The sequence below is a fragment of the Temnothorax americanus genome, unplaced genomic scaffold (assembly GCF_048541705.1).
Source record: "Temnothorax americanus isolate GAGA-0224 unplaced genomic scaffold, ASM4854170v1 Scaffold21, whole genome shotgun sequence".
Lineage (NCBI taxonomy): Eukaryota > Metazoa > Arthropoda > Insecta > Hymenoptera > Formicidae > Temnothorax > Temnothorax americanus.
This window is the reverse complement of record NW_027509349.1, coordinates 731,270-755,666: the sequence shown is the minus strand read 5'-3', so window position 1 is coordinate 755,666 and position 24,397 is coordinate 731,270. Positions and strand designations below refer to the sequence as shown.

Genomic DNA, 24,397 nt, shown 5'->3' with positions numbered 1-24,397 from the left:
TTGTGATAGATGTATCTATTTACTTCTTACAAATATAATAACTTAATTTAAAATTTCTGTTCCTGTACTTACTTTAAAAAAAAAAGAAAGAAAATGATAGAAAAAGAAGATAAAGAAAAGAAAATATATATAGCAAATAGAAAAGATATTAATGAAAAAGAATACTTGTGTCTAGTATATATATATATATATATATATATATATATATATATATGCAATGGAAAATATTCAGAAAGTAAAAAAGATTGGATTAAATGTTTGCAATGTACAAATTGGATACATGAGTCATGTGCAGATATACGATGCATTTATTACACTTGCACTTAATATTTTTATTATTTGTAGTAATTACTAACTTAATTAATTACTTACTTATCTATTTTTTTATTTAATTTTCTCTATTCGTAAAATGTATGTGACACACATTTTGCCAAAGACAGTTGTACGAAATAGTTTACAATTGTTTTTCTACAACAGCATTTTGCTATTTGATCATTACAAAACAACTTTAAAAAATACAATCTTTATCGAGAAGTACATATCTGCTATCTATTTTTTATTTCTATTACATTTTCATTAATTCAACATGGACTTTAGTCGTATAGCCAACTTACACCATGATATATGTCAATTTGCCCCACTATCGGAGCAAACTGGCTACAAGCAGCACGTTCGTTTTTGGCATAAAAATGTAGAGAAAGGTTCTCTCTATCGTATTAGTACTGTTCGATCATAATATTTAGTTGTTTAAAAATTCAAATGCCGAAATTGAGAAAACTGTGCCAACGAGCCCCGGTCTCCCCTAATGGGAAAACAAATCTACAGCCTTTCCTACCTGTTCTCGTAAGATATAAAGGGAAGCATAATTGGATCTAAAAGAAACGAGAAAAACTGAGAAATATGAGAGTACAAGGATAGCATGATTCTACGTTGTAACATTATATTGTAGATTAAACATGCCCCTCTCATATATAACAAGGCTATAGAGCGCACCTCATAAACGTATTTTCGGTTCAGCGACAAGAGGGAGAGATATACCGAACTTAATCGGTACACGCGGCTCTTTCGAATAAAATACGATGGTTATTGCAAGGGGAGAAGGCGAACTATTACTGTTTTGAGGAGATTTACTGGCAAACGGAGAAGAGCATGTCGCGCGGTTTTCCACGTCGTGTTCGCGAAATCTATTCGGTTGCAACGAGCGGGACGTGTCGTTGCTCGGGTCGCCACAGAGGTTGGTAGGTGCTGAACGCTTAGCTTGATATTGATCGACCTTCTCCGCCGCCCTACTCCCTTCGCCCGCGACGCTCGCATGCCCCCCCCCTCCCCCCGCAGCCGAACCGCCACATCTCCGCGCAAAGCAACGCGCCGGAGTGACGTAATGCCGCGGAGGGGGCAACGCAACAACCCTCCCTCCCTCCCTTCCTGCCCCGTCCCGATTTTTGCCCCCGTGCAATGCAACCGCTCCTTCGACGAGCGCCCCGATGGGCGTGCAGCAACAATTTGTCGCACCCAGAAAAATTGCTCCCCGAAGAAAAAAAGCAGACGAGTCGGGCGCAAGAACCGGCGGGGGGAGGGGGGTGAGTCTTCAAAAAGAAAATGGGAAAAAATCGCGATATCTTGGATGGGGAGAAGCGTTACAACTCGAAAAAGATTTCCGCAAAGCTCGAATAATTAGCAAATAAAGAATTCGCAGAAGAGTTGAACTTACCTACACGCGTCGACATTACGTATTACATTTTCGCGTTTTATACGCGAAGTTGAAGGTGCCGGAGAGATTTATATAGGGGGAGTGAGAGAATCCGTCATCACACTTTCTCTGCTCGAGCGCGAAGGGATGAATTTTACATCGCGTGGGCGCTCTCCGTCTGGCGTCTACTTCGAATGCGACACGACGAGAGCCCTGACCGAAGTAAACCGTTCGGCGGAATAGCGGAAAATGCATATTCCAAAAATGTTTATTTCGCGTCGTCATCTCGTTAACCAAACATAATCAAGATAGAATATGGCGGCTCCGCTCTGCCGACAAATAATTAGAGAAACATCTTCGCGGAAATTAGCGCGACGGCGATATTTAATTAGCAAGCGACACAGACCGCCCCTTATATAAAGGGGGCCGCGAAGGGAGTGCGCCGCCGAATATCACGCGGAGAGGAGCGATCCCCTTCTCGCAACCTGCAACCGCGCGCGCGCGCGCGGACGTAACTTCAAAGGCACTCGGGTATCCTATGGGGAATCTCGGGGTCAGTGAAGATGGACCGGGGGGGAGAGGCAGGCGTGAGACAGGGTGCAACCGTTTCGCCACACGTTTGTTAATTAACGCTAATTAATTAAGGAGTCCCGCTGCGTAAAGGACGCATCTACTCGCGCCGCGATACAACCCCCTGTCCCGGGCTAAGCGCTAAATCGAGTTTCGACCACATTTTCACCACGGTTTCTCGCGTCTCTCCTCTCTCTTTCTTCTTTTGCCTTTGGAAAGGAAAAGCTTTCCGAGCTCGCGCATGATGGTTTGAAGCAATCTGCAAATGAGCAGCATTGCGCGAACTAAACTTTACTTTTTACGAAGATTATAACGGATAACGGAAATGAATGTTCGCTGCCGAGATTTAAATAGATTTTAACTCCATATGTATAAAATTTTTATTCGAAGTTCAATTAGAAGTATTTACAAAATTGCGATATGTTAGGACCTCCGTCGACTTGAGTATCATCGAAGTATCTGGTCATTATAGGATTAAGAGATCACGAATTCTGGGACGGCTATATGCGAGGTGCAAATATAATTAATAAAAGTTATAGCCACACGTAACAACTCCTGGAAAGTTTCTGTCAAGGTAGTATATATGTGGGAAATAAAGGCACGTATATAGCTCTTTTACAGCTATGTATTTCTTCCATAGCTTATATGTATTGTGCGCCGTATGCCTTATGAACAATAAAGATGTCACCAGATAAAAAGTATACCTTTTTCCCGAGAGAAAACTTATTGCATTGAAATGTCTTTCAATATATATATATCTTCTTTTGACGAGACATAAAGACGCGATTAGCAAGAATAAAGAAACTTTAGGCCTAACCAGTGAAAATGTTATGTAATTCGGCCGATCTTGTCATTAGGGAGAAAAGAAGGAGGGATGTTCTTGTCAGCACCTTTTAGAAACGCAGTCCCTATAACAAACGCCCTACGGTTGTCAGAAACACAATCACAGGGCACCGGCGCCGGCGGCTCGTCGGAATTTAACGTTATTTTCCGAAGGCCGAATCGTCGCGCGCGCGCGCGCGTGCGTTCGTCATTGGCGTTTCGAGATAAAGCATGTCTTTGACATCGAGGACGTGGGCGAACATCGAGAGTCCTAACTCGCGCGAGAGTGAGAGCGCCGACCATCGAGCGAACAAGAAGGAATTAATTCTCCCTGACCTATCGGCCCATCTCGCGGCCCGATCATCGACGCAAAATTCCATTCCTTCGAGCCTTTCAAGCAACTGAACGACCAGCACTTCGTCGACTCGAACGCAAATTGCTGGCCCGATCCCGGATTAATCCCGTATTATCGAAGCTCCGCCAATAGAATGGTCAATATCGCGATCCTAATTAACATATAATTCCGCATCTTTAATCGAACGTATTCAGTTTTGCCACAAATTCCGCTCTTCCTGCCGCTTTTAATTATTAATTCAACGCAAGCGACATACGAACAAACCGGTTGTTTTATTATTTCATGACGCATGAATCGGTCTTGTTTATCGCCATTCAATTGTGAAGAATAACACTGGTAGATTTTTGCTTTCTGAATGAGGTCTGTTTTCTAAAACCCACTTTGAACTATAATTTAAATACATCTGATTTGAAGATAAAAATCTAAAGTGTATTTCTATCTTAAGTAATTTTTTATACCGTGCACTCTGATATATCTGCATTTTAATATTTTATTGTATATTTATCGTATTTCATTGTATATGTATGTTGTGTTTTCTGTGCATGTCCGTTCTGACTTTTCAATTTATATATGTGTACTATAATTCTACAAATGTTTTTCGCATTACAAGGCACATAAAATTACAAACGGAATTATTTTCTGAATTCATACTAAAAAATATCGATCGTTTCGATTACCCTCTCTCCTCTCTTGCCTTCTTATTACGTTAAAAATTATTAGGAAAATTTGTTTCAAGATACTCGAGGAATTGTTTAAAGACCCACTAATTACTTGACTTTTCCTAACAAAACAGAAATCTCGCCATTATTTCTTCGCCGTTAAATCTCGAAGTGTTCGTAATAAAGCCCAGAGTCCTTTCTTTCACTCTCACGATTCCTCAACCACCTCCTCCTCCCCCTCTCCCCCCCGCGGCATTTCCGTTTCCCGTCTTCGTTTATAAAGCTTTCGAAGCTCGCAAGTATAACTTACTTTTAGTTGCATCACAATTTTATTTGAAAGCCTTGCGTCTGAATGGGACCGGTATTCTCAAGTTGTTTATTTTAATTATCCACATCTCGACGTTATCAATCGGAAATCAAGCATTAATTAACTCGCTTCTCAATTAGCCGGCATTATTATTATTCGCGTCTTGCGCTTTCAATCCTTCCTTGAAAGCTCGTGGCGATATAACTGATAATAAACAAAACGGACAATTTAATGGTAAATTAATATCTCGACAAGTAATTTTCTCGAATTATTGTTATCAAACGATAATTTATGTGACAATCACGCATCAATTTACGTTAATCAATTTATCCGCAATAATTATCAAAAATAATTATTTCGATAAAATCGATAAGATCGGGGGACGGTTTTATGATGCGCGCGCGAGGGAACTCCGACTGTATACCGATCGCAAAATTCCGTCCGGAAATTTGCGTGTTATTTTCCCCGACCTTTCCGGCTCTTTATTCGTCTTCCTCCTGTTCTTTGTACGTCCCTTTTCGTCTCGCAGGAATTTTTCGACGGCGAAATTCATATTTCATCCCCCCCCGTGCTTTTTTGCAGCCCCTTCGACAAACCGGAGGAAAATGAATTCCGCAGCGGCGGAAATGATGCAAGGAGAGAGAGAGAGAGAGAGGAGAGAACGGGTAGCCGTTAAACATTTTATCGCCGTATAAAAAGTCGTGCGAGCGAGATGCAACGTTTATTTGCCAATGAAAAGTACGTCACGCGATAGGCAAATATAAAAATTAAAATATGACAGGAACGCTGGACAAGTAGAGCAGATAATTTAGACGGATTTACCGCCGATATATGGATCAAGCTCGAATTGAGCAGTGTTACATTTTTAACCAGCTTTTAGTTTAAACTAAAATAAAAGCAAAAACGAGAAATATCTGCTATCTATGGCAGTCGTAAACTTATGGAAAAGAACGTAAAGTTTCACGTTTTAAGAAGCTTAAATTTTTACAGAACGTAGACATCTATATTTTATTAGCAACTGCCTGTGCATTACACTGACTGAATTATTGAAGAAACCTGAAGCAATAAATATATTAGAACATCATATGTCATTAATCTTATCATCAAAAGATAAATGTATATGGTTTCAAAGTTGTATATTTTATTATAGCTATTACATCTTTAATATTATTATTAAAATATATGTTTATAAACAATCTCTTAAAATACGCTTAACATTATTATTGAAATGTATTTATTAACTGTTAAGAATGCTCGTTTATATATAATTTATATGAATACTATGAACTTCGCATTAAAAACTAATTCATGTTATTTAGAGTTATACTATGATACCGTTTTGATTTTGTTTAATCAATAAGTCTATTTCATTACTTCTGGCTCATGTAATTTAAAATATTGTTTCTCTATAATAAAAGTGTTCCATATTTAAAATACGTTGTCAAATCTCGTTTAAAGCTCAACATTAACAAAATAATTATTTAAGAAATAATTAGCCTTTGGATTATATCATCAAAAATACGTTATTAATTAATATTAAAAGAAATTAAATTGCGGAAAGCAACAATAAAAATAATATAAAAACGCAAAGCTTTATATTTTCGTTTTATAATGCGTATATAAAATTAAAAAATGTTTAATATCTATACTTCTGTAAGTTAACATTCTTATCGAGGAGCAAGGAAATGCAACAAGCAGGAAATTCCTGGCGCGGCGACAACAACGGTGACAAAAAGTCATTTCCCATCGCGCCCATAGTGTGGCGCGTTAATGAGCGCAATTAATTCAGCTGATTAATGGCTGCGACAGCCGACGGTACCGTTCCCGTTTTCCGACCCCGAACCGGCTCTTTCACCCATCTCCTTTTCCGCGATATTATTTATCGCCAGCGGCATATTATATATTCCGCGCGATTACATCTCGCGGAGGTGGCTTTTGCATAACCATTGCAGCTCAGATTCGACCGTATTTAATTACATACCCTCGTCAAATACTATTACCCTTCCCCCTCCCCCTTATTACCGCATTATCACAACATGTCGTGGCAATCCCCAAATTATTTCCGAGACCCGACACCGCGCGACAATGGAGATATAAAATACATTCAATCTGGGATAATGAATTCTAAATCGTCGCAAATCACCGCTGTGGAGATTTAATTGTCTCTCTTCTCTCTCTCTCTCTCTCTCAGGCCGATTTCTTTTTCACATTTTTCCCGTGAGTATATTGTATTTGACAAAAAATCGTATATCATTAAATTAATATACCACAACGTTGCAATATTTTTTTAAACATATCTCAGTTTCCACTCATCACTCTCGGAACAGCCAATCTAAGCGACAGGGCAACACCCTGTATAATTGTTCAACCGATATCCTTTCGGCGGAGCATCGCGTATATCATATCGGATGGTTGGTATATAGTACCCCAACCTCCATTAAGGAAATGAATTTCCACCCCGTCTCTTCCGATCTCCCACCATCCTATCTCTTTGCCCTCGCGCCCTTCCCCCCCTACCATTCCGGAAAAACTAGCCGGGCACCCTGCCTGCATCGACGCCCTTATCCCCTTGAGACTCCTCGAGTTGTCGCGAATCTTTATCGCAGATAGACTGCGACGTTTGCCGCTCCTCGTCGGCCTATTATTTTCATTAATTAATGAGGAGCGCCGACGATTATGAGCCTTTAAGAGTTGAAGTAGTCCGAGAGGAGATGCTGTCGCAGGAAGAAGTGCCGCGATCATTTGGGAACTCCTTCGTAGTAATCATTCGTCAGATCGCATCGAGCGAATTCGCGACAGAGTTCGCAGAACTGTATTTCAAAGAGTTCGCGTTTGACTTCCTTCGCAAATAATGTTTCGAATGCAAGTTTTTGTTCACCCGAAAGTTTTTTTTTATTTTCAGCCTTTATTTCGAAATGGTATTACTATACGCGTATTGTCGAGAGAGAGAGAGAGCAAATTTCTCAAACGTAAAACGTATTCTGTATAAATATTACGACACTTCCGTGTGTCCCAGTTTCGGAATAAAAATTTTATCTATAATACCCATTCATCTATTTATTTATTTACATATACATATCCAGCCATCCATTTAGATCGATAAAACGTTCAAGACTGTATTTCTGTAAATATTCTGGATTCTGGGTAAATAAATCTTTATGTATATATCGGCATTGCATGCGCGGCGAGCGGTACGATAAAAGCGCTGCCGAGGGGGTGATTTTTAGGGCAGGGACAGAGGTTTCGTGTCGCTAACCCATCCACGAGACTAGTTGAGAAGACAAGCCGTTATCTCCGCGGAAGAAATTGCTTTTGGTTTTGTCACGCAGTTGCGATTGATATAGATTGATCATCCTGACCCTCTCATGGGGTAGATAAATCATTCTCGGGAAGATAGGGTTGAACGATGAGCGTGACTGGTCGCCGAGAAATCTCGGAACGCGTGCGCCGCACTCCGGGGAGAGAATTCCGTTCCATTATTTTTCGTTCGCCCATTGTAGGCGGCGTAATTTTGTTTCAATTTTAACATTATTTTCGCTCTACATCATCCCGTTCCATTTAGTTTTTCTCCTGTGTGTCAGACTTTCAATTTTATTATTGTTCCATTTTCTCATCATTCTTTTTAATAAAGTTTAATAAATTTATATCAATAGTTTTATTAATTTTGTTTAAAATTACATAATATACACAAATATGTTATTAATCTTTTTTTCATATTAATTTTATTTTTTCCATATTGCGCATTAATTTCGTTAGTAATTTTGTTTAATTATATTTTAATTAAACATATTTATATTTAATCATATTCTAATTATATTTAAATTTCATGTAATTTTATGTTTTATAAATAACTTTTGTATATAATTTTATTAAAGTCAATATAATATATAATTATTTATAGCTCATTTAGGCTACATGACCGATTTGAAACTTCCTCTCGTGGAAAATAAAATTATTTTCAACCAGAACGATTATAAAATGTCACGGTGTCGATAGTGACTTTGTCCCGCTTCTAACAATTGCCCAACCGCGAATATTAATAATATTCGATAATAGAAGCTCACGCTCATTGTAACAATTATCTCAGAAACAATGCAATTGCTCTCTGAATGCGCCTTGAGAAATGCGTTGTAAGGCAGGACCCGGTTTCTATCCGACATGGTCCTGCCCGAGGGGTTCCGCACAAGTCCCAACTCCCCGCGTGATCTTCCGTTCGATGGCTGGCGTCTTTGTGGACCTCGACATTCTTCGACAAGTTCAAACAGTCGCCAGTGTATACCGGGCCGATCTACTTCCGGAACTTCGCGATCCCTCATCCCCCCCTCGCGCGCGCGTATACTTGAAGCGGAACAAAAAACGTCTGACCGCTTTAAATCACCGGAAAGGATGGAAAAGTTTTCCCCGAAAGCCTGCCGTCGCATTTAGCTACGTGGAGATAAAAACTCGAGACAATAACATGGTCAACAAGGCTTTCGAAAGAACAGCTGACTTTCGTCATTTTGATACAGCGCGCGGTGAGACTTCCGAAATAAATATTTGTTCATTACGTAACACATAAATTTCATTCGTCCAGTCTATTTCTTTTTATTTTAGACACAAACCGCCAGTGAAAAATTACAAAGCAATTTTTAATCAGTCAATGTTGAACTTTGACACTAGATTATTAAATTTTAATATATGTATCTATGTAGTAATTTATAGAATGTATAAAATCGTATCTGATTACAAAACATAATTTAATAATGTAATAATAATAATATGTTTAATTATAAAGTATATAAAATCCAATATACAAGGTGTCCAAGAGTTTAAACTGCGGGTGCATGTTCCACAAATCCAAATAAGAAGAAAATGTTATGTGAAGTTTGGCTGGAAGTGCTTTATTACAAAGTTATAAACAAATATTGACAACAAAACATGAAATATAAAACAATAACAACGGATTTTTCTTTATGCATAACATGAAACGTGTTTATCAGATTCTGTGTATTCATGTCATGTTTACTATCGTTTAAACGATTCATTAATCAAATATGATTGTTACTTTTGCATCAATAGCTGTTAGATTTCAATTGTCGTGTGAACTGGCGACTGTCATCATAAAAATGCAAAAGAGTGTTTTCAAGTGAGGAATATCCATTTCATGTGCGGATACCGTAGGAGAAATTGTTCGAAGCTGCCGTACGAGAGTATATCAACACGGATTTCCTGGCAGAAGAGTACCCGATAGCTCTGTGTTTAGTAATACCAATTAACAATTGTCTGTCCATTTGATAGTTAATAAAAACATGTGTTATATTATAACGTTGAGTGCGAAGTTTTAACATAGAGATGTGATGTAACTGATGCTCTGTGTCGACTGACAACGAGTGGTTTTTAGCCAAGCATTTCTAGTCAAACTTCATACCATAACATTTTTTTCTTATTTCCACTTGTAGAATGTAAAATATGCTCCTACAGTTTGGCAGGTGAACCCCGGGACACTTTGTATATTTTATTGAAAAAAAGATATTTATAAAAAAATGAAAATTATAGATAGTCGGTCTTGATAAAGTGCTTATTAAAAAAAAAAGGATAATCAGTTAAAGGAAAAAGAGATTTCTCCAAGAAATTAAAATAATATTTTAATAAACATATTATAATCGATGTAACACCGATTTTTGATCATCTTCCACGGTTCTACGCTAAGAACGCCCTTCCGAAACTTCCAGCGGATGGACGATGCGACGATGCCTCTGACAAATAGCTCTGTTTACAATGCATCTAACCGAGCGATCAGGCACCCGTCGTTAGAAACGTATAATAGAATACCTCCTTCCCCCATATGCATCGAGATAAGCCCTTCCCGCAAAGTTTTCGATACCTTTCCAATCCGTTTCCGCGAGTTCCGCGATTCCCCAGCGCAAACATCCGCTCGAAAGAGACGATCGATCAGCCTTCAAAGTCACGTGTCAGCCCGCACGTGCTGATCGACATCAAAGGTAATTCGCACCCTTTATCTGGCAATTAATTCTTTCCTCTCAACTGGTGAAATATGTCACGCAAATAACGTGAAAACGCAATTTCACATGCAAAATATCCCAAAACTAAATATTTCAATAGCTTGGCATACTCAAAGTTTACGTAACAGAATGTCAAAGAACCAACATCTAGATAGATATCCACTCTAAAATATTTTCGCTAATTTTTGTTTCACAAATGTTACGTATTGCCTCTTCTTCTTTCCAACATAAATTTTTTGTAAGTGCTAATTTTAATTGATATTTTGTTTATAATTTATTATTAATGCAAAGTAATTTATGTTATTTGTGTATGCATATATGTGTAAGAAATATAAAGATAATAAAATGCGTAAAAACACGCGGATGCGGAAAAACTGCAAAAAGACAGATATGTCCCGCAATATGAGACACACTATGCAGCAAAGGGTTAAATATGTAAAAAAAAAAAAAAAAAAATCGTTTTCAAGCAACAGAACATAAAATAATGTAAGTACTTGAAAAAATTATGTGCAATAAAATATAGATAAATGTACATGAAACATTACTTGTAGAAATTATTCAACGATGGATCACAAAATTAATTTATTTTTATAAGCGCGAAAATCATTTATTTCGGAGTTAAACTTCCAATTATGTGAAAGACATTTTAAAAATAAAAAGTACTATAATCCCGCTTATCGACAGATCGAGTTTCGAGATAACATAGTATTATCGGTGGTTTATGCATAATTCAATTACAAGAGATATGTATTACACGAACCTGTTCTGTTGTTCGTCGACAGTGACGGACGGGAGGGTTGCTGGTCGTCGGCAAGGTGGTTGCTCGCCCTTTCGTGCTCACCGGCCCTCGAACCGCTCGAGAGCGGCCAGACGACCCTCCTTTGATCCCTTCACTAGTCCCGGAACGAGCCCTACGCCCGTACTACGCATACCAGGGATTCTGCAACCATAATCAAAAGGCACCCTTGTCATTCCGATGCACATTGCGTATATGTCACATCTTAATATTTAGTGCACAAAGTGGTTCAAAAGGGCCAAACGTTCCTCTCTCAGTCATAACTTTTTTTTATTAGTTTGCAATGGATTTTTCCTCATCAATATTTATGGCGTGATAAAAAAAAGGGGTTTCCAATTTCTTTTATTCATGGATAAAAGAAATTGAAAACCTTTTTTTTTTTTTAAAGATCTCTCTTTTTGAGCGTCACGAAAAGCAGCTTTGCTAGAATATTTTATATTCCAAATTCATCAATTCAGTTTTACGATAAATAAATCATACGTACATCTCGAATAATACTCTCTTCACCCTGCGTATGCGGACGCTCTTTTCTTATGCAACAAAAAATGCTTCACCGCCGTACGCCCGCTTTCGTAAATGCGACTGATCACGACGACTGTTATCGATACAATAACAATAACGTCCGCCACACACACACCGACCGCTACAAGCGCCGCACGCGGCCGTGTATTGCTACGCGCGCCAATAAGTTCCCTTAACAAATTACCAGAAACGGCGCGCGATACAAGTAGGCGCGCACACTGGTTGCATTATCCTCTATAATACATTATTTCGTTCCCTGCACCCCCCCCCCCTCTCCATCATCCCGCCGCAAAGGCTGAGTGTCTCCGGTGTGAACGATGTTTCCCACTCTATCCTCGCGCGTCTTCCGCATTTCACTTTGCACGCCCCTTTGTCAAGCTAGTCAGTTTTTAAACTTGAATTACCAGCAATAACACGGCCAAAACTATAAAAATGTTTTTAAACAATGGCAATCTGTATACACGGTCGGCAAATAATTGGGAATATAGCTATTATTATATGTAACTACGGCAAAGTCTAAATATTTCAATATTGTTAAAATTCTACATATTTACTGATAGCTATGAAAACAAGCATATCGCGCAATATATATTACATATTTTTAAATATATGTAACATCAAAATTTCATCTAATTTGAGACATAAGATTTTAACAAATATCTTCTTATTTTTCTACATTTATTCACTTTTATAAAGACATCTTTTACCTTAATACAATAATATAATGAATTTATTTTATTATAATAATAAATTATTTTAACTTTGTTTTTAATATGCAATTTTTATAGAGACAATGGAAATACGGCAATAAAATAAAAAATAATATAAAAAATTTTCAAGTTAATAAAAAATATAGCTAAAATTGTAGTAAAAACGTTCCGTCAAAATTTTACTATACAAAAATTATCCTGAAATTTACGCAGCAAATTTCATTTGAAATAAAATTCGTAAAAACATCACAAAATAATGCAATAGAGAAATTAATAAAAATTATTCCAGTTATACATATTCCCATGGAAAACTCCAACAATTCAAAAGTTGCAAAACATTTTATATTTTATGTTTGTGATGCTTGTTTTAATATTCAGAGAATTTATTCCGAAGTATTTAACAAAACTGCCTTTTTCCTCTAAATTTTTTGTTCTCATTTTTCGGTCTTTGCCTAGCATCCTACACATCTCTCACACCCTTTGCTTGGGGAAGCGTAAAAGGGAGAAGTGGAGGCTAAGAAGTAAATGACGTAACTTTTATCAGCGACCATCGCGACTTTGCAAACTGGTGATATTGCCGAAGAGAGACCGGCGCCTACGACAACGATGAGAACGACAAGGATGACAAGAATGACGCCTCTCGTCCTGACGACGAGAAGGTGCCGGAGGTTCGAAATCGTTTAAAGTTAGACGGGACTTTGACGGCCGCGCACACACCTCTTCCCTCAAATTGACCTGGAGATGCTGTTGGACGGTAAAGGGGTAAAAAGACACTGTAAGTACCGGGGAATTCAAAAAAATGAAAGAAATTCTAATTCCGCGGAAACAAATGTCCCTAAAATTTAATATTTAACTAAAACAAATCCTTGCCCTATCTTTTCTTTTTTTCGAAAACAATCTTTTGAAATTTTTAACTTTACTTTTTCCGTATTAAGGTGCCTTTTCACGTTGACGCTCGACGCTCATTTTCAGCACAAGCAAAAATCTTCAGATATAATATCATTTATTTATATATACATGTATATCCATAAAATATTATTACTTGAAGATATTACTTGAAAATAATTAATATTTTACGTATTTCGAAGTCTGTGTTTGATTGTACTGGGACGATTAACGACGATTCAGCGATGACGCTGAATATTAAACAAATTCAACTTCATTTCTTTGACGCTAGCGTCAAAGCGAAATCACCACGTTCACCTTGTTGACGCTCATTTTCAGCGTCTCGTAAATTGGCACCTTTAGTAATTTGTAAACAATTTTTATTTGTTTTCTGTCTAAAGCAAACTAACATTGAAGTCGATAAGAAAATATAAGTGTAAAAGATTTTAATTATTTTGCAAAGAGGAGTCTGGATATAACTCTCTAATTGAAAAAGGTGAAAAATACAAATCACAATCAATGTTTAAATATTTAAAAAATTAATTGTTTTATATATATTTAATAATACAGGTAAGGCAAATTACGTTATTTTATAGAATTAATAACAAATTAAATTTTATTATGAAAATTATATTTTACAATTCGATCGACATCTTATTTTTATCAGATCGAATCGAAAATACAAAATTAATATCTGGTGAAACTTCTACTATACTTCTTTCTCTCTTTCTCTGTACTTTTGACTTTGTTCATCGCAAGGAAACATGACGCGCGATTTCTCGTTTCTGACGTCACCATCCAATACGGCCACGGAACTTCAAAAGTTCTAGAATTTTAAACAAAAATACACCTCGCAACATGCTCGCAACATTACGGAAACAAAAGATAAAACGGACTTCGAAAAATGGCCAAAGAGTCTTTGTCATCCCTGGTTCTTCTCTACCTTGCATCTCCAAGATGAACGACAAACTTCCCTTCCTCATGGTACAGTTAGGTATGCCGACTACGAATCCGCGAATCAAACTTTTTAATGGAAAAGCCGGCTCGTCGGAATTATTTTTCGGGAAGAGAGACGTCCTGGGCTTTCCCATCCACTTTGCTCGCCCTCCGGCCGACAAGAGCGGGAGGGAAGGGGGTGATTTACATCGGAGGGTGGCTGTCGCGTCCCTCCCTCGCGACGCCCCTGCCCACTTCCTCTTCCCTCCACCCCCGGCACCGGGAATATTACCGGTCCTGCAGGATGTGCCCGTGAATCACCATGAAATATCTTCGGACAGCTCGGGGACTCTAGTCTCAATGCCATTAGCGGCGGGGAATTTCAGGTAAATTCGAGAAAGGGGTAAAAAAAAAAACAGGAACATTTTTGAAAATGTCCTCTCACTTTTCCGTACTGTATACACGTCACGCCGTTATCTTGACTTTGAGTATACGGATAACAGTCTTCTGTTTAGGTTACTGAAAAATCGCGCATGTTTTCCATAAAGCTCTTTTCCATAAACGTCACATCTTCTATTTTAAGAAGTGAGCACCGCTTTCCTTCCAGCTATATTTTCGTAAACGTCTAGAATATCAGGTTTTCTTTATCATTTAACTTTTTTTTCCATTTTTAATAACAGCTAATGTAAAATGCATTTTTGTAAAAATTTATTCATGTTATTTTTCTTTTATATATGCGTATTTATACCTTATACCTACAGATAATACAATTATTACCCCCCAAGCATAATTAAATAAATGAGAAAGAACATTAACATTCTCTCGCTCTCTCTCTCTCTCTCCTTGCAAATAATATCCATTTCTATTATTTTAATTTTATATATATATATATATATATATATATATATATATATATAATGTACATATGTTACGATAATATAAAAAAGAGAAAGAAAAAAAATATAAATAAAAATATAAATAAACAAGAAAAATTTATTACTTTCAAAGGGTCGAAATGTCGTAACGTTTCTTTGTACATATTGTCAATTGTAGTCGAAAGTAATAAACTTTTCTTGTTTAATTATCACTGGCGAAACAAACAATCGATTTCTATAAATATAAATATCTAATAACTCTCTAATCAATATACATTACTGTTTTATAAATTTTATCAATTGCCAAGCGACAAGCGACGAACAATAATTCGACGCCTGACGCAAACTTTTACATCGTGAAAATAAATTTTCGCCGCGTTTCATCTCAAATACCCTCTGCCTCAATTCCGCTTAAGTCTATTCGTTTAGACGCAAAATATGGAGAAGTGCAATATATATATATAGATTACGATGCAGAGTTGAAGGGCTCTTTCTGCCGACATTTTAATTCAGAGAAGACAGGTAGAAGAGAGCGACGAGAGAGAGGAAACGAAATAGATCGGGCATTCGAGGGGTAGGTATATGCGCGCCTATATGTGTGGCGTTTGTATGCGTTCGTATAGGGACCTGTGTGTGGGTACACGTGAGCTTAGGTAACGCGTGCGTGTGTATCGAAGTGTGTATATCGATTTCGCTAGAGAAAAGGGGTCACCGTCGCTACTTTACGGCACACAATACTAAATCAATTCTTCCGTGAGCATCGGCCGTCGTTATACTTTCTTGAAGTTACGAGCGCGATGCACGATGCCGCCAGGAAAAGCGCAAAAGCGAGTCATTAAAAATTTGCCCTTCCCCTCGCGCCATCCGTTCACTCTGTCAATCCGCATTTTCATGCCATTATTCAGCATTTTTTGCTCTTCTACTTTTAATATGCTTATCAAAAAACATTACCAGATTTCTGCTTTAATTTGTAAATCGTTTGAAAGGAACAATTATGTCAATAAATAACAAAATCAACGGTTAATATGCTATTGCTAATTGGAAACAAATATTATGCAGCATTTTGTTCGTATGAAAAGATTAAGAGAGAAAAAAAAGGAGTGGTAACAGCTTTCTAATTCCCGCGTTTTCCTTGGTTCCAAATATTAAAATTGCAATCCTTCATCATTTCAAGCAACAGTAATAAAATAGTAGAAATGGTAAGTTATAAGCTATTACATTTTTCAACCATTATAGAGAATCCTTACTTAATATACACACACACACACACACACACACATTACATTATCATTACTTATCAGCAATAAAGTATCTAAATGCTGTAAATAAGTATGCACAAAAAATAAAATATAATTATTTATAAAATGTATCTCTTTCGCTTTCCATTTATTATTACTTTAAATTCACCTAAAAACATTTATTTGTTCCATTTTGATTGTATACTGACGTACTGGATTTTCCACAGAATTATCCCAAGTCCTAATGTCGAGTCCTGTTTTCGGTTTAAACACATTCATTTCGGATTTGTCCTAGAGAATTAGTGAAATAAATTTTATTCTCATAGTAAAATTATAGCATGCAAGTTTACTTTGTTACAAATAAGAAAATCAACTCAAAATGCTCTTGCTTATATTTCTCAATAATTTCTATATTTAATAATCTAACTTCAATAATCTCAATTTACATTTATCCATATTTTATCAAGCAAAAAGATATATCGATCTGCTTTAAGTTTTATAATTTAAAATATTTCAATGGTATCTTAATAGCAATACTCTAAATTTATATTTTTCTTACGGGATGTAAGTTGTTATTAATATAAAGTGGCATTTTCCTCAGAATTCTAGTTAACGATTCAAAAGTTGTATCATGGCTCAATCGCAGCAAACAAAAATTAACGTATAACTCAATCTTAATTAAAGTAAAAAAGTTATTAACAAAATTATGAAGTATCGACACTCCATATCTTTGGAATTTTCGTTTTGTACATTTAATTTTTTTTTAATGTATCAAGAATTCTACAGTTTTTTGGGGGAGATTCAAAACTTGTCAGTTATATCGAGATTCTGATGAGAAATAAAGTGCTAACTTCGCAAAGATGATAGATCAGCAATACTTAAACCCGCGCTCTGCTCCGTCGTGAAACTTTTCGTTTTGAAACTCGGATCTCGGCCATTTCGGCCGAAGCGAGGCAACGAAAAATTTCTCCGGCACGGAGCGGATTGCCCGGAATTTATGCTGCCCTCGCCCCTCGCGCTGGGCACCGACGATTAATTTCGGCGGACCTCCGCTTTTCAGAAACGCATTTCGGGTGCGCCTCTCTAATGGCGCCACAAATCACCACCGTAATGATCTCGATGCTGAAAGAAGTGCGATCATCGCCCCACTCGCGTTCTCTCCCCCCCATCCCTCTTCTCCCTCGTTTTAGGTTCAACACTGCCGTCGAAAACGAATCGTTCCATCAGTTATTGATTTTCAACTTGGACATTAGATCTATACAGAGCTTACCAGAAGGAACGACTCAAAATTGCAGTACCAAAAGCTTTCGCCAAAACTATAGGACTCGATTTCGTTTAGAGAAAATTTCGAAAGAAAGCAATTACTTAACCCAATTTTTAAATATTCAGCCTTAAATACATTTTGTATTTAAATATACTTATAATTAAAAGGGAAAAATCTACTCTTGTGAATTTGAATAAAAGTTTATAATCATTTGACTGAAGAATCTTACATTTTATTTTGTTTTAATCGCTTATAGCTAAAAAGTAACGTATTATATGGGACACATCTACCAAGATTTTAATCACTATTATTATGTAATTATTGTTGATGTATTGTGGGATTAAATTGGTTCTAAATTTATCATTCACCCGGTCCATTTCCGTCCTACCTAGATTGATCTTCCCGCCATCGACGTTTCCCGAATAATAACTACTGTTAATGATATCATTACGCGTGATTTAACATAAAACACACAAATCTGCTTTTAATAACAAATTTATATGCTCCCCCATGGACGCCGTGCTATATTACCGGGCGGTTGATTAATAACAATTAATAAAATAAATATCGAGTGGCAAACAAATATTATTAATGAGACCGATGGGAATTATGCGGTAATTAGTTCCGCGATGAGATCGTTAATTTGGGAGAAAAAATTATTATTCACGGGACTCTTGTTGCAAACTCTATAGTTTATCCTGTTAACGTTTAACTGGGATTCCGCTCTCTTTTGTTGCAAATTAGCTTGCTTACTTTCCACTCTGTAATTAAGTTCCTCCTACATTTGCGTCAAGTTTACTAGCTGTGCAGAAGATTTTTGTTAGCTATGTAAATACCAGGAAAAAAATCCAAAGCACAATCGGATGTTAATGCCATTTAATGCGCTCGCGTTCACAAAGAGACTTCATGATATGCTCGTCGATTTTTTTCCCATTGTTTCGCAAAATATTAAGTTGAGCTATATTATTAACCACATCAATGAAAACGTATGATTTGTACATAAAAGAAACTATTTAATATGGATAGGCACTCTTCAGTTTCCATCTTGATATATATATTAATATTCTTTATATATTTTTTCCTACTGACGTATTTTCTGATATTCAATAACATGTGTGGTATGAAAAGCAAAACGCATTTCCCATCTGTTAACCGAAGTTTAATTAGATTTTATTTTATTAATATTGTTTTATTTATAATTTTACTTTATTTTATTTTATTTTATTTTATTATTTATATTCGCAAAAAAGAGAGAAAGAGAGAGAGAGAGAGAGAGAAAGAGAGAGAGTAATGAATTTGAGGAATCTGCCTTTTCTTCAGAGTGTGACAGTAACAATAGCAAATGTCTTTAAGAAAGAAATAATGAGTTCAAGTATAATAAAAAGAAAACAATCTAACGTAAAAAATATGCATATTAAAAATGTATAATATTAATACAAAATTAATATATATATATATATATATATATATATATATATATATATATAAATTGAGTAAAGACAGAAAATTTCTAAAATTTTAATATTAATAAAAATTCAGTACGTTTTAAAATTCCTATAAAATTTGTGCATATACAGTGACATTCCAGAGAAGGAAGACTTCCCTTAGACTCAAGCCTTCGCGGAGATTTCCTCTGAAAGATGATTCTCTCCATCGTGCCAGCCAGCAGTATATAGGGAGGCAAGGGGGAGACAGAAACGGATGCGATGGCGTGTGCATCGCGGGTGGTTTTCATTTTACAAACTGAATATGATTTGCCGTACGAATGAGCATGTAGGTTAGCGCTTTCCTCAAGCTCTATATGTACCGGTGCATGGGGGTGAGATGGGGGCTGTGCAGGTTACCACCGTGCTGATTCCTGACCCTGTTTCGACCGTGCTCTTTCACCTCCGTCACGCCCCCATCCTCCGTCCCTTCTCTCTCTCTTAAAGGAAAACTCGAAAATTTAAGTTGCTGTTTATTTCGTAACGGAGATGCCATTTCAACGCTTTCCGTATAAAACTCGCGACTTGCTTTGATTATTATTCCGTAAACTTTATCGTTGTGATATACATCATTAAGGCGACGTAATGCGCATAAAGTTGCATACTTGTCATCAAAATTAGATTTACACAGGACACTCTTTATTCTAAATATTAACAGTTCTTTCTGAACGAATTTGAGAGATGCTTTTCTATTGCGCGATGTTAAAAATGCATGTTTTTAAAAAAATATTAGTTAAAAAACTTTATTTTTTTTTACATCGAAAAAATTGCCTCGAAAGAAAGCATCGTTCATATTAAAATATATCGTTTGTAAAAACAAGGTTTTGTTTTTATAAAAATATTTGCAAAAATCTCTTTGCAAATAACACGCTATAATTACAAAAGACATTTTTTGTTATAGAAATTAAATAATTCTATTACTGTTGCGAGATTCTCCAAATTAATTTTACTGCAAAGTAATCATTCTTTTTGTTTTTTATTTTAAATAAAATAATTCACGATACGCAACATTTACAGTTTAAAATTGATAATTTTTTTATTTCAGCAAACCGTACTCCTATCATAAAAATAAAAATAAATATAATATAATCAATTATAAGAAGACACTCTATAACTGCCTCATTTTATTATTGGTCTTAAAATAACCAAAATAGAATATCTTTTTCAATTTATGATGCAACGTATCTACTACATTTCTCAAAAAAATCTCAGAGAGCGAAAGTCTTTCGTCAACTTCTATTGACCTTTTCAGGATTAAACCTTTTTTTTTTTTACTGATTCGACTTTCACTGTAAAGACCTGGTTCAATTAATCCCTACAGACGCTTATCTCGATGAGACAAAATGGCGTGATGGGATACTCACGTCTCGCGAAACGGTGGGATCCGGCCGCCACGCGTAATCCTTTGGCGTGGAAAATCGGGAAAGCACTTTTCCCCCGACGCACCAACAATTGACGCATCGATCGCGAGCCTCACTGGCTCATACAAAACATCTAAAAACTACTTGTCGGTCCTCTGCCGAAATCACTCGATCCCCATCGTTCCCGACACGTTCTGTCGGTCTAATTTCTGGCCATGTCCTTGGAAGAATAATACATTTGGCGATTTTTTCGCGCGGGATTCGGCAGATTCATCCTCCTTCCATCAAGATCCATCGATTGCCGCCCCACGAGACTCACAGATTCTTCAGCGATCGTCCGTCGCCCGCGAATCCTTCCATGAGAGGTTCCTTTTCCCGATGGTGCATCCCCTACCGCGAAGATCTTTCGTGAAGTATCTACTGCCTTCGTCGTCGCGAATTTACACGTCACACAACTTTTTCCGATGGAGACAATATTCCTTGATGCACGAGCGAGTCTTCAAGAGGAATAAGAATCAACGTGTTTGCTCAGACACGCAGAAGACATTTTTCGAGCGAACAGAAGATCCCTTGTTTTTTTCCTTGGTGCGAAAAATCCACAGCTTCTTTTTGACAAGAAGGATGATGCTTTCGTCTTAACTCGGGAGGGAAAGAGAATTTGGTTCAAGCGAACAGAATTCACGATCGCCCAGTCAATACTGCCCAGCGTAAAGAAACTTCTTCAGACGAAGATTTCCCGCACGATTCTCGATTTTTCAGAGCACGCAAGTGTGAAGTTTTCCAAGCGATCCAAATATGAGCGCTACATCTCAACTCAAAGGATCTCCCATTTTCGGTGAGGATCTGCGGAATGATGACACTTCTTTCCGCGGAGAATATATTAGCTCGTCGTGTATTTTTCGACGAACGGAAAAAAAAAACAAATTTGCTTCCTCCTTTTCCGAAGGATATCTCCACCGATTTCCTTTTTCCCGAATACGCGGATTTGTTTTTAATGTACAAAAAAAAACCCGCACGCGTTATTTTCCTCGGTAATTAATCATTCGATATCGAACCACACAGAGCCGCGTTCCACTTCTCCCTTTCGAGACCCTTTTCTCAATAAGAGCCAATCGGTGAAATTCTTTCACGTCGAACCACGCATTTTCTCTCGCTCAATACAACAGATCCACGCCTTTTCAACCCCCGCACGCAGCATTCCTCGGTATAAATATTAATTACTCCGCGTACAGTCTTGATTGTCCGCGCGTTTGCCACCCTAAACTCCGCCTTCTCTACTTGCCCGACAATTCCTCAACAAGTCCACCGACCCGCAGGGTCCTCCGTCCTCGCCACACGCTGCATTCACACACACACACACACCCTGAACTCAATCGCGTTTGTCTCCCTTAAGTGAACCGATCCAGTCTGTTCCACCTGCGCAATTTTCCCCGATGAGTCCGCCAAATCACCCCAGCACGCAGATGCGCGCCTCTGCACGATTTTCTTCGGCAACTTCACCCCGATTCAACCCAGATTAATTACTGCCATTCTCAACATGGTTAGCCCTAAGTGTCCGGGCAACGTTTCGTCAACACACGAATCTCCTCCGCCCGCCATAATACTCGCCCAAAAAGTTCTCGCCGAGAGATAAAAAAAAAGAGCACGATCTATTCTTCATCGACTAATTTTCTTCTCTTCTTCCCGCGTGATGTTTCTTAACCTGATGATATTCCCGGATCTGTCCCGCTTCGTCATATCGTCAAAAAAACTCGGAACACGTTTCGTTTTCCCTCGTATATACGTGTAAAATGCGCGCCGTTTCTATTCCCGCACGAAATGTCGTGACGAATCCATCCCGGAGCGCAAAATCTCTATTTGCATCAACGTACAAATCCCACGTCTCTTCATCGTCGACGAGTGTTAGTCACTTGACGCACCACTTTCCATCACTTCACTCGAGCAGCCGTATCGGTATGCACCGCGCGTAAAATTCTACCCTCGAACACGGGTGAGGGAAAGGGGGGAACCTCGGGACTACGAGCCTCCGGGTGACGAGCGCAGGAGGAATTCGAGCGGAAGCGACGCGGTAACCCAGTTTCCAGCGGGAGAGCCGCTCCTCTCGGCACGCGGTGCATAAAAATGGCTCCAGTCCCGCGGCATCGGGGACGTCGTCGCGGCGTTCCCGGAACGTCTCCCCCCCAAAACTCCCCCAGGACGACGCACTAAAGACGACGGCAGGCAGGGCAGGATCCAGCTGATCCCCGTCGCGACGCACGATTCCTCCCCGGAAACCGCGCTCGCTCTTCCCCGCTCGCCGGGGGAGGCTCCGTTCCGATTCGGAGAAACGGAGAGGAAGGGGGGGAGGAGATGCGGAAGAGCGAGAGGAAATGGAAGAGATCACTCCGCGAGAGAGGATGCGGCCGCGGGCGTCCCGACGCCTCTCCGCGAAAGGACACGGAATAACCTCCGCGTACCCAAAATGGTGGATGGCACACGGCACTCCCGAGGGCCGACTTGCGTTTCGCCCCGCCACGCACGGTCCCGCTCGGTTCCGGTCCGGCGTGAGCGCCAGACTTCCGGTGGAGCCCCTCGACCCCCTTGCGCGCGGCTCCGCGAGCTCGGGCTCCGCTTCGCGGAGAGAATGAGAGATACCGTCCGCGCCCTCGTAACGGAACCGTCGGCGCGCGCTCTCTCTCTCTCTCTCTCTCTCTCTCTCTTCGTCCGTCCGTCCTATACGGGCGGCAGACGCGAGCCTCCCCGAAATGGACTTTCCGCACCGCTTCCGCCCCCGCGCGAGACTGCCACTTCAACGCGGCGCGGCGCTTGCGATCGCGCCTCGAAAACCGTGCGCGCCCCCAAACTTTTATCACGACGCGACGACGCTCGGCGTGTCGGGCGCGTTCCGTTCTTCCTAGCCGTCGTCGGCGGCCGTCCTCAGCGTCGTCGATGGACCCGTGAGGCACGACAGCGTCGGCAGGATCCTCGCCGAGAGCATTCCAGGGAGGGTGGAGGTGGAGGGCCGCACACGCCGCGCCATCTGGCAATCTCGCGGCGAATTCAACCCCTCGTCATGGCCGCCCGACCAACCCCCGAGTCAATAACAGGGCCAGAGGGTACGGATCGCGAGGCCGCGACGCCCACGCGATGCCACGGATAACAACATCATCCTCCGAAGAACTCCGCAGCAACCCTTATCGCGACTCGCACCCCCGAGTTCGAAAACGCTAAACACACCTCGTGGGCCACGGCCTTCCCTCGCCTGTTTCCGTTTCTTTCTCTCTCTCTCTCTCTCTCTCTCTGTCTCTGCGCGCCCCCGTTTCTTTTACCCCCTTTTTTCGCACGCGATCACAACGCGGAGCCAGCCTCTCCGAGATGTTCGGGCGGCTGCGCGATTCGCACTGAGTACTGAGTGCACCACCGCATGGAAACCGAGAGGGTGCGAGCGCTCAGGGGTGTGACTAGAGAAATTACGTTGTCTAATTGCAGGAATGTTTCCATGCACTTTCCACGACCATTTTCTTTTTTTTTAATTATAGTTTTGCCATCGCGTGTAAAAGGAGAAATAGAAAAGGTGGTATTTTCTTCCTATTTTAAGTGGATTAAAATTTTATATATATAAATAGATTTATTTTATTCATCAGTTTTGCACGTCAAATAGGTACACGAAAAATTCGAACCTCTGAAACATACTTTTAAAAATAAGTGATAACTAATAAAATTTCCAAAATTTACTCCAGTGTATCGTGTTAATTACAAAGAAAAAATGAAATACGAAATAATAATGACTGGAATTTGTAACTTTGATCACTTATTTGATTAATTCTAATAATATGAATCTTTTAGATCCATGTTATATGAAAGCACGGAGTGTATTATTTCTCTAAAAGTTAGGAATGTTTAAGATTTAAGTAAAATAATGGATAATTTATACAATTTTAA

General features: G+C 38.9%; 1 protein-coding gene across 3 annotated transcripts in view; it reads right to left on the bottom strand.

Annotated features, from left to right (window-relative positions):
• The window catches only part of Rho-5 (rhomboid-5), a 92,384-nt gene extending 68,519 nt beyond the window's left edge, over positions 1-23,865 (bottom strand). For all 3 annotated transcript variants that reach the window (XM_077406732.1, XM_077406734.1, XM_077406733.1), the window contains exons 1-2: positions 20,480-23,865; positions 11,166-11,345 (exon numbers count right to left, since the gene is read on the bottom strand). The gene's annotated coding sequence lies outside the window, so the exon portion shown is untranslated. The remainder of the gene's footprint in view (positions 1-11,165; positions 11,346-20,479) is intronic.
• Between the last annotated feature and the right edge of the window lie 532 nt (positions 23,866-24,397).